A 12,517-nucleotide genomic window follows, 5' to 3' on the forward strand; every position below is an offset into this window, starting at 1 on the left:
GTGCCTTATGAGACTTGACAATCCAAAAATCCAGTTTCAAAAACACATTTTTCATAACCTTTGGTTTTCTACAAATACCATGTCGTCACTTGGCAAAAATTCCTCCTTGGTCAACACAGAGCTCCGTTTCATCAAGGTTTTCGTCATTTCATTCCCCCCCCCCCCCCCCTCCAAAATTTGTAAGTTCTGAAACCAAACAACAGATTCATGGCCTATTCCACAGGAGAAAATAAATTTTCGAACTTGGGCTGGCATGATGGGTCAGGAGTTAGCATTGCTACGTCACAGTGCCAGGCAGCTAGGTTCAAATCCCGTCTCGGGAGACTATTTGTGTGGAGTTTACACATTCTTCCTGAGCCTGCAAGGGTTTCCTCCCGAAATCCAAAAGATGGGCAGACCAGGTGAATTGTTCATGCTAAATTACCCGCAGTGTTCGGTGCATTAGTCAGGATTAAATGAAGGGAAATGGGTCTGGGTGGGTTTCTCTTTGGAGGGTTGGTGTGCGTTTGGCCAAATGGCCTGTTTCCACACTACAGTGATTCTAATATACAAAAACACATGAAAGCCCTTCAGCCCACTGTGTGTGTGCTGTCCATGTCGTCGTAATAAACATACACCATTTGTCTGCACATGGTCCAGTTGTCAATTCGTTGGCTTTTCATGCATCGATCTGAATGATTCTTTGGTGTCCCTATCGTATCCATTTCTAACATTTACCCTGGCAGCATATTCCAGGCCCTGTTCACGTGCTGTGTTAAAAGATCTTTTGTTGCAAATCCCCCTTAAACTCTTCTCCCCGCCCCCCCCCCCCCCCCCCACCCCCGCCCCCACTAACGTCAAGCTATGCATCCTATTATGTGATATTTCCACCCCGGGATAAAGGCTCTGACTATCGAACCTATTAATTCATCCCACCATTTTGCAATTCTATCAGGTTTTCCCTTGGCCTATAAACCCTCTCGAGGTCATTATTCCAAGTACATCCCTCTTCTACTGATAACTAATGGATTCCGATCCATGAACTATCCAGGTAAACCTATTTTGCACGCTTTACAAATACTTCATATCCTTTCCTATATTTGCAAACAGAACTGCACGCGGTACTCCAATGTGGCTCAAATTTAACATGCTTACAATATGACTGGCCATCTATCGCAGTGAAGGATCATACCGATATCAAAAAACATAGCATTTGCCTTCTTTATCACCTTATGCACTTGTGTTGACACTTTCGGGTGCAAATGGTATTTATCCCATCTAATACTTCATCCAAAATGAAAAAGGAAATCTGAAGTAAGTTTGGAAAGCGTCAAATTGAATTCAATAAAATCTTCAATTAGGTAAAGATTTAATTAAAATTAAACTAGTTTGATGGATATAATGTAACCATTTAAACAGCGGAAAATAACATCTAGTTTACGAACATAGTTCTTCGAAGGAAATTTGCCTGTCTTACCGGGCGTGGTCCACATGTAATTGAAGAGATATAAACAATCCGGTTGATTCTGAAATGGTCTTTGAAGCAGCCTCGGAAGCCAGACATGTGTGTAGATAATTGTAAAGAATAATAGGTTTTGAATTACTCATTGAGAATTAAATTATTCATTTCTCGTGTGTGATAATGTATACGTATCACCTACACATATAAAGATGAAAATCAATGTATTTCTTGGTCACAGTTATCTGTCAGAATCAACATAGTGGGATGACATAGTGGGATGACTATTATCTATAGTATATAGACCATTATTGGCTTAGTTGGAATTAATTATTTTCTGACACTTTTGTGGTGTGAAATTTATTTGAAAATGATAACTTCTAATCTGGAAGTTGTGCAGTTCATTAAGCACGCGGACATGGCTGATTCGGGTTCTGAGATGTCACGAATATCGTACAACCTTTGAACATCATTGGTCGAGATGGACAAATGTGGTAATTCCACATTTATTAAGATGTAATGCATCACTTGGTATGTTTGGACTGAGCACATTGGGCTGAGGAACACCTGAATTGGCAAGGTGTGATAATTGTAATCCCTATCAAGCACAACAATCTTGTATGATTCCTGCTTTGACAGCCCTGAGACTTCCCGCTGGCTGCAATTGATTTCAGATGTATTTGGATTCTTCGATGTTGTGATTATTCAATAACTTACTCCAGATCATGGGTAGTTAGCCATAGTATGTGCATTTCCTGATCTCGCTCATCCATATGAGTCAAATGGAACAGAATTTTTTCCTTTCAGCAAGTTCTGCAGAAATTGGGCATAGTTGAGAGGATGGTATGTTACATCAGTTTTGCTGAGACCTCCTTTAACTGTTACTAATGGGAAACAATTGGACAAACTGATCTTGTCACGTTCTTTGTCAAGTAATTGTCATCTTTCCCCAACAATGCACTGGTGCAGACTTGGGCAGTATGCAAGTCACCCTGAACAATACTTTAGACAATGGGATTGATTCAAGTTTCTGCTGTCAGGTCTAAAGCAATTGGAAAATTGATCTCTGCATGAGATGGCATGCCTGCACTATTTATAACGTTTGGATTTTCACAAGCTGTTCGGAGGACTGGGTTCGTTGACGGCCATATGCCTGTTGAACATTAACCCATTGTTGGAATTTATGCATCACAGAATCATGTCAGCTGGATGTGAAGGTGGTTCAATTTCAGTTTCTTTGTTGAATAGTTTGTATCATTGAAGAACCTCGACTGTTCGGTGAATCATTACAGATTGGGGGATACTCTGGAGTTGAACGTCATGCACTTGTTGGAGAATGTCTGTTTTTTGGATGATATTACTCAATATATATTAGATTGAGGGACTGGGCATTCAACTTACAATATGATGTGTTGGGGTCATTTGTGTTAATTGTACTCATTTCAAAAGTCGAATAGGCTGTATTGTTTGCAACATGTGCTTCTTGGAACTGAAGTTCATTTGAAATGTTTTATTGCCTCGAACCTCCGTCGAATCCCTGCACTGTGGAAACAGGTCATTTGGCCCAAAACGACCGTCTGGAGGGTATTCCACTCAAACCCATTTCCCGACCCCATTTATCTACATTTCCCCTAATGCACCTCACCTACACATCCCTGAACACTATTGGAAATTAATCTGATCTGCACATCTTTGTGTTGTGGTAGGAGATTGGAGCACATAGAGGAATCCTATACAAACACAGGGAGAATGTGCAAACACCACACAGACAGTCGGCCGAGGCTGGAATCGAAACTGGTCCCTTGTGCTGTGAGGCAGCAGTGCACACCACTGAGGCACCATGCTGCATGAGGTAGAGATACTGAATGAATTGATGTCATTGAAGTTGATTCAGATTTTCAATTGAATGTCTGTTTCAGTGTGTGCATATGGAGAGTGTTTGTTTTGTGTGGTTGCAATTGTCTTGCACAGTTGTGAAAATTGCTGCCTCAGAGGACAAATTGCTGGAATGAACAGAACTTGACAGGCCTGGAGACAGTGTTTAAATGTAGGTTTGTGAAATTGCGAAATAATTCCACCCGTCCACACAAATTGTGAAGGCAGGCTGATTGTAAATATATTCATATCAAAGAGGAGGCTTCATGTACTTTATAAATCTGAGATATGAAGCAGGCATCAGTAATATTGTTGACAATGGTATTATGGAATAAACATCGATTTAAAAAACTGCGGATGCTGTGAATCAGAAACAAGAAGCACAGATATTGCTGGAAAGGCTCAGCAGATCTGGCAGCATTTGTGGAGAGAAATGAGGTTTTACATTTCGTGTCGACTGACGCTTCCTCAGAACTGTTGACTCCTAGGTCAGCTTACATGCAGAAGATAGTCTGAGGGAGGGGGTAAGGAGTAAGGGAATATAATACAAAGAAAGTGAAGGAATGTTCAACAAATTGATATGGCCCAGGAATGTGACTTGCAAATTTACAAACCTGCCTTGCCAGGTCAATGAAGCAATTCTGATAGATGTTGAAAATGTTCTTTGCTTGTGTGATTAATGATCATCAGGTCGTCCATGTACACCAGACAACCGAGTAATCCAGAAACAACTTCCTTGGCAAGTCTTTAAATTGTGGCTGATGCAATTTTCATGCCAGATGGTATGTCTTTAGATTGGTATAGTCCGTTATATGCCACAAATGCCAAATTGTCTTCTCTCTTTAAGATGAAGGTACCTGACAGTACCCACTGAGTATGTCCAGATTTTGTTGCTGATAGAATGAAGAGAGGAAGTATTGCGAAATAAATGTCGTTAGTCATCTAGGATTAAGGAAGATTCAGGCCAAGAAATAGAAGCATTTTATTGTTTTGGATTGTGCAAAGACGCCGTTGAATCTTTCTGTACCTTCATTATGTACCAAGAAAGCCATAGGTAGAAATAAAATCATAGCCTTTGATGTCAATTTCCACATGTCAATAATCTTTAGACGGGTTATAATATATTATGCACGTCCACAAACTAAAAACAAATGTGGGAACCAATATTTCCTAATTGTAATGGGTGTGTCTACTAGGTTTCCAGGGACAATTCCATGATGAAATGTCAGGGCATAAAGGTTGTGACGGAGCTGCTTGCTTTTCATAGGAAGATTCAGTCAGACAAAAAGATTCAATTTTACTGCCGAATTATTCAAGGAGGTTATGGACAGTTCAGGCATCAGTCACTTTACGTCAAGTGTGCACCATCCTGAATCTCAGGGAGTATTATAAAGATGGCAGCAGTCGCCAAGGCTCACTTGAGCACTTATTGCCAGGATTATCCAAATGATCCTATTTATATTATTTAATATTAGGGATGCTTCACATGAAGGGACTCCGTTTACACCACTCGAATTGGCATTCGGACAGAAGTAAGAGGGCATTTAAAATTAATTATGGAAAAGTTGGCAGGTCCGAAGTCAGATAGCTTAAGGTTGGATTACATTTCTGAGGTGAGAGAAAGATTCAACAGAGTAGATGAATTAGCGAGACAACATTGGACGGTGGCACAGCACCGAATGAAGCACGAAGCAGGTAACAAATCTAAAATCCGTATGTTTGACGATGAAGATAAATAATTTGTGCTGTTAGCAGTGGTAGGAGATTCTTTCAGAGCAAGATTTAATTATCCCTATCAGATTGAGAAGAATTTAACTCAGATGAATTATCTGGTAAAGATACCAAATAGGAAAAAAGACTTTCAAGGATATTGTTTGAGCATGGTGGAATTGTACTATGGTAGGGAAAAGGAATCAGGGAAGCAGGTATTGTTTCCTGCACTCAATGTGAGTAATCAAGTCGTGATGATTTGGATTTTGATGTGCCACCGAAAAAGATTGAAGGATGAAGAAGTCCTTAGGGAATTAGATAGGGTAGAGCTCTATCTGTCCCAGGAGAAGAGAACTATATTGAATGATTTTTGTTACCGTGCTATGGGCACCTATGCAGAAATGGAAGAGGGAGGACTATGGCCATAGTCGATGAGGCTGACAAAGGGAAAAAACAACATCCGTACAGGTTCAATCTTTTAAAATAAACGCAGCTTCAGAAGGAAGTGGAAGTTCATTGAGATGAATTAAAGCAAATGTAGTTTGCCAAACCTGTTTACGAAATTTGAAGTTACTGAACTATTCTGCAAAGACTATCTGTAGATCAACGCTATGACTAAATCTGACTCACAATCAATTCCCAAACTGAAGATTTGTGTGGAGAAATCTGGACATGACATCACAAAGTTAGACTTCTTTTGTGATTAGGGTCAAAGTCAGAGAGAACAAAAGATGTTACTGCTTTTGTGATCCCAAACGGGCTATGTTAATTTAAAGTAATGCCCTTTGAAAGTAAAACTGCAACAGCTACTTTTCAAAGTCTTGTGAACAGACCTGTTGTAGAGTTGACCAATTGTGCTGACTTAGTGATATTTAGCCATTCGTGGAAATATCACATGGAAAATTCGGTAGAGTTCTTTGAAAGACTATGGCAGGGGACGTTGATCATAAACTTGCAAAACGAGGAATTGTGAAGATGGAAATGGCATTCTTCGGGCACAGCAACGGAAGTGGGTGATAACACTGAGGAACATGAAGGTGAAGGCTATTGAGGAATTCGCAAAACCATCCTCAAAGAAGGAAGTACTACGAGTTTTACAATTCAGCGGATTCTACAGGAAAATTGTTCCAAACATTACTAATCTTTTAGTTCGTCGTAAGGGGGACAACCTCCACTTCATAATAACGTGGATTTCACTCCTGCATACATTACATCAACTGTGACATAGCTACCGTTGAATACAGCTGCAGCATCACTTTCGCGCTCTTATTAACAAAGGCAAGAATACCATATGCCTTCTTAACGAGGTCACCCACCTGTTCTGATCACAGACTTCTTATGCAGCACCATTCAAAGCAACGACGTTGACAATCTGGTAGCATAAGGGCTGTCTCACGTTGAAATACTACTTTCGACAATTTCCCCACCACGCCAATATCTAAAACTTCCGTTATTCTCTTGAATTGTTTCCTGTGTTCTGATTTGGTCTATCTTTTGCTTGCAGTTGGGTTGCTGGTTCATCATCATGCTTTGGTATACATGGTGAACTGTAAACTTATGCTGAGCCAGATAGCCTTATATTTATCTGTACAGTAACTGCAGAAGACAAGTTGGATTGATTCATGTGCTAATCCATGTTTGCACTGGTCTAGGTTCTAATTAGCAAAATAGAAGGACTATACGAAATCCTCAGAGAAAGTTGGCAATACTTGTTTAATTGACTGCCAAGACTTTATACGTAATATTGAGTAGTTATTTATTTTGCATTTGAAGAAGATAATCTTATTTCAGACACACAAGAATGCTAGCCCTCTTTCTCAGAACCACTGTCTCACACACACACGTATGCACATGCACACATGTTTTCACACATGCTCTCACACAAACTTTTTCAAACATTCTCATTGTATCAAATACACTAACTCAACGTCACACGCAGTCTCTCTCATTCTGTCTCACTCTCACACACAAATGTCGTCACATGCGTGCACTATCAGACATGCAGAAAGACCCGCTCTCTCTCTCGTACATACAGTCACTGACCCACATGAGCAATTCCTGCCTCGCATACATACGCTGGTCTTTATCCAGGAGTTCGTGTTTTCATTTTAATGCTTATATTTTGACGGTCCATGAAGACTTAGGTGCAGCTACAGGTCTTTAAATAATTCTTTGCGGTTACAGGCATCTGGTCTGCTCTCTGTGTCGTACGAAGTCCAATTGATCAGTGAATTGAGACAATTTGTGCACTCAATGTGCAACTCAATGACAATTTTCTGGAATAACGGGACTTGCATTTTCAAAGTTTCTCCCTCTGAGGGTTAACGCTACAGTACTTTATTGAGTATTGTGGACTATCGTGGCTGTTCGGGCCAGGTGTCCTGTCAGCAGAGTCTTCAAATCTCTACCCTCAATCCTTCACTTCTGGGCTTATTCGTTGAATGGACTTTCGCACAAATTAACAAAATATTTAATTTGTATGTTGATTCCCAGAATAGTGAGGGCCTTGTGGGAAATCATTGCAATTTGAGAAAAAAAATAGTATGTCTACGTCATTTGAAATCCAATGAATGCAAATATAACCTGATGCAAAGTCGGTTAACAGGTGAAGCACATAAATTATATCCTTCACTCTCAGAAGAGTTTTTCGGTGCTGAAAACAGTGCAAAATATAATTAGTTGTCAGTGAATGCCTCAAGGCATAGAGGGAAAGGAGAGAACCAGAGCAAACCTATATCAATTCTAGACAGGCTAAGTAAACTAATTATGACAGGTGAATATTCGAAGCCAATGCAACACCAGAAGCTCTTCGACCTCTGAGAGAGGTTTACACCCTTAATGAAAATCAAATTTCACCACCTGGAAAAGTATTCAAAGCTGATGCATTTTTAACTGCTTAGCAGGAGAGTAACCCCCTGCTGGTTATGAGTTATTCTCTGAAACTAAATACTTTAGTTTCATGTCCAGCTCATAAATTGGAAACGAAGCTGGGTACATACAGTGAATGATTGTCAGTTGGCTTAACTGCAATACGATCAAAGGAACATTGTAGTTAGAAGCGGGAGTAGGGAATTCATTCCTCTGCCATTCCTCTGCTCGCTCTGCCATTTAATATTTTCAAGGCTGATCTTATCCTGACCTCAACTCCACTATCCTACCAAATGCCTATAGCCCTTTATGACACATTTAATGAGAAACACATCTATTTCTTTCTTGAATCTGTTGATTGATTCTGTCTCCACTTAACTCTGGGGCAGTAAGTTCCATATTCACAAACCCCTGAAAAAGTAGTTTCTCCACATCTCAGTGTTGAAGGTGCCTCCTCTAAATCTATCACAATGACCTCATTTTCGAGACTCTATCACAAGGGGGAAAATCTGATCAACATATCCAGCTTATAAATGCCCTTTAGTATTTTAAATACCCCAATCAAATCGGCTCAATTTATTCTGAACTGAATGGAGTACAAGCCCGAGCTATTTAAACCCTCATTGTTTCACAGCCCTTCCATCCCTGGGAAATAACCGGATGAACCTCCTCTGAACGGCATCCAATACCACCACATCATTCCTCAAGCGAGGAAACTCATTTCTGAGTTGATCATTATTAATGATATCTGAAGTTCCAATATTTGCTTCCACTACCTGTTTATACGCTTATAGAGGCTTTTGGTATCAGTGCTTATGTTTTCTGCTAACTTAGCTTCTCTTAGCTCGATTGATTCTGCTCTGAGTAAATCTTTGCTGACGATTACAATACTCCCACTGCTCCAGAGCTTCACTAACCTTCACAGCATGAAATGTTCAGTGTTTATGCTCTCATTGACTTCCTGGATGATTTTGAACTATTTTACAATTCATATACTTCAATTGAGATATATTTAGCACCTCCCTCAACATTTGCCACTGTTCTTCAGCTCTTCCAGAGCTTCATTTGTTCCCCAAGCTACTCCGACCAACTCCTGCCTCAGACCTGCATAACTGCCTTTTCCCAACACTAAAACTCTCACATAGGACTCTGTCTTCACTCGAGTATAACGAGGTCACTCCTTCGAAGTGGATTGTAAACGACAAATTCATTTACCAATGTTTCATCGTTTCATAATATCAAATCAAAAAGTGCCAATTCTCTAGTTGGCTCCGTGACATGTTGCTTTAAGAAATAGCACCTTACACTCTGAACAGGCTTTCGAGGCTCCCCTAAACACGTTAATTAATCCTATCAATACCTATGTTTAAGTCGCTCATAACGGCCATTGCGCCTTTCTCACAAGCCCTCCTTTTTTTTTCCCCTGGTTTATGTCATGCCTTACTTCATACGTACTCTTCAGGATTCTGTAAATTATTCCTATCAAGGTGTAGGAGTACCTTGCTTTTTTTATTTCCATGCAGACAGATCAACCATTTTTGTCCCTCATGTCAATATCAAATCTCAATACAACCTTGATCATATCCTTCATCAATAAAGCAACTCCCCCTTGTTTCTTCTTGTCTATCCTTTGAGAATGTTGAATATCCTTGGATATTTAACTGCCAGTCCTGATCATCCTGTCACCATTTTTCAATAATCCCAACGAGGTCGTACCTAGTTGTCCCTATTCGTCTCGTCAGCACAAATGTCTCCTTCTGTGCTGCATAAACAAAGCCCTGGGTAGTTGCCGCTTGGAGTACTGTGAATAGATGTGGTCAGCACATCTTGGGAAGGACATATCGAACTTGCAGGGAGTACAATATACACGTATCAGTCAAAACTAGCCATGTAACTATTCAAATCCCGTGTGCTCATCCATTGGCCCACAGTCTTGGCATGTAAGTGCACATCTGAATACTTCCTCAATGTTGTGTCTTAGAAGGAGTATAGCATAGACTTATGACGATGTTTCTTAAACTTCATGGATCAAGCTATTTCAGGAAAGCATTTCGAAATTTTATCCTTTCCCTGCGAATTTGAAAAGTTATGTTGTGATAGATGTGCTGTAAAGTTTCAAGATATAATACGGAAAAGACTGGGAATTTAGAGATAGAACATCTCCACATGTTGGTGATTCGAGAACTGGGGAGTATGGTCTGAGATTTCACACCAGACAATTCTGGGGAGACATTAGAAAATGCATTTACAAACAAAAGGTGGTAGGTGTTCGCAACTCAATTCCACAAATGGAAGGGAATAGAATATAGAACATAGAAAAATACAGTGTAGAACAGGGATTTTGGCCCTCGGTGTTGCATCAACCTGTGAGCAAATCTAAGCCAAGCCCCCTACACTATCCCATCATTATCCACATGCTTATCCAAGGACTGTTTAAATGCACCTAATGTCACTGAGTTAGCTGCATTGGCAGGCCGGGAATTCCATGCCCTTATCACATTCTGAGTCAATACCTGCCTCTGCGTCTGTCTTAAATATATCCCCCTTCAATTTGCAGCTATGGCCCCACGAACAAGCTGACACCGTCATCCTAAGAAAATGACTGTCACTATCCATCCTATCTCATCCTCTGAGCATCTTGTATGTCTCTTTTAAATCCACTCTTAGCCTTCTTCTCTCCAAAGAGAACAGGATCATGTTCCTCAGCCTTCTCTCATAAAACCTTCCCTCCAGCCTAAGCAACATCCTGGCAAATCTCCTCTGCACCTTTTTCAATGCCTCCATGTACTTTCTGGAATGGGGCGACCAGAACTGTACACAATGTTCCAAATGAGGCCACAATAGCATTTTGCACAGTTGCAGCATTACATCATGGCTCTGGAACTCAATCCCTCTAACAATCTAACACACAGTATGCCTCTTAACAGCGCTATCAACCTGGGTGGCAATTTTCAGAGATCTATGTATTTGGACACCAAGATCCTTTTGCACATCCACACTACCAGGAATATTTCCATTGAACCAGTATTCTGCCTTCCTGTTATTCTTCCCAAAGTGAATTCCCAAAGTGAGTCATTTATCTGCATTGAATTTCATATCTACATTGAAATCCATGGCGTTGGAGATTACTGAAATTGATTTTGAATCCTGAAGACGTGAGTCTCCAAGAGGAAGGCTTTGCAGATGTACCAGCACTATGGACTATAGAATGTTGGATAAGTTGTTAATATTAAATCTGAGAGAGGGATTCAAATGTTATTCAATGTTTAAAGGGGTCTCAGCCAAAGACACTTGCCTTTGGCATATGGAGTTAGAGAAAAATGCTGAAGAAACACTTTAGGTATGTCAACACCTCTAGAGAGACAACAGAGTTAACTTTTTGAGTGCAGTGATGCTTCTTCAGAACTAGAAGCAGCTTGGAAAATGAGGAATTTCTGCTGCCGATGCGTCGTTGGATGCGGGCCTGGTGGGTGGGAAAATGAGCAATCAGATAAATAGTGAGGGAGCCGAGAGAGAGAGAGAGAGCGAAATCAAACGACAGGTCGGCCAAGTCAATTTTGATGGTAAGCCAGGCAAGAAGACAAGCTGTACTGGTTACAATAAGCTCTCTGAGTTGGTAGCAATGAGTTGGTACCAATGACCGTAACCCATTTCATGATATGGTGCGTAGTGTTGTTCTACCAAGGAATGGAGCATTAGCACTTTGATATTATTGAACTCGATTTTGAATTCTGAAGTCTTCAGGATTTCCCAGTGGACGGTTGTTTGCAGCTGTCCCAGCACTATGGACGATTACGAAAATTAGCTTTGACAGAAATAGGTTTTATCGAGTGGTTCTCTGATTGTTTCCTGGTTGGTTGACATCTCGTGGGTGTGCACGGTGTAGGAAAAGCCTATTGAAACAATGAGGTTGCACCAGTCGAGAGCAAATACTGAAGTATTCTCATCCCATATTCCACCAATTTTATCCCTGTCCATTGCCGCCATTACTTCAGCTGAAAACTCAATTAAGTTGTCAGACACAACCTGCTCTTAACAAAGCCATCTCTACTATCTGGTATTAACTTACCATTTTTCCAAGTGGATATTGTTTACCTTGGTATCTCAAGTCACATCTAAATGCTTCTTAAATGTTTAAAGGGTTTCTACGTCAATCACCCTCACAATCACTGTCATGGTATTACAGCAGTAAGTAGGTCAGACGAGGTCCTTCCACCCAAATCTACTAAACTGTCAAGAAATACTGACTACAAATGTAGCCCTTGGGCTACACAAAACTTCATTCTCAAAACTAAAAGTGTAAGTCGACACTTGCCCCACTTTCATGCACAAGGCCGATAATTGTTAACTTTGTGACATTTCAAGTCTTCATCTGAAATACTTTTTAAAAGATTTTGTGATTTGCATTCTCAACTACCCTGCCGGACAGTGCATTTCTGACCGCCATATAACCCTATATATTTTGTAACATTTGCGGTCATTCAAGTTCACCTGATGCTCCCTGATGCAATTTATCTCCACCACTTTCCCAGGTAGTGCATTCCAAATTCTGATAACTCATTGTGTAAAAACGTTTTGCTATTACGAGGAGGCATAGCTTTAAATTGTGGGGTGGTAGGTATAGGA

The sequence above is a fragment of the Chiloscyllium plagiosum genome, unplaced genomic scaffold (assembly GCF_037043375.1).
Source record: "Chiloscyllium plagiosum isolate Xiang-an unplaced genomic scaffold, Cpla_swu_hap1 HiC_scaffold_52, whole genome shotgun sequence".
Lineage (NCBI taxonomy): Eukaryota > Metazoa > Chordata > Chondrichthyes > Orectolobiformes > Hemiscylliidae > Chiloscyllium > Chiloscyllium plagiosum.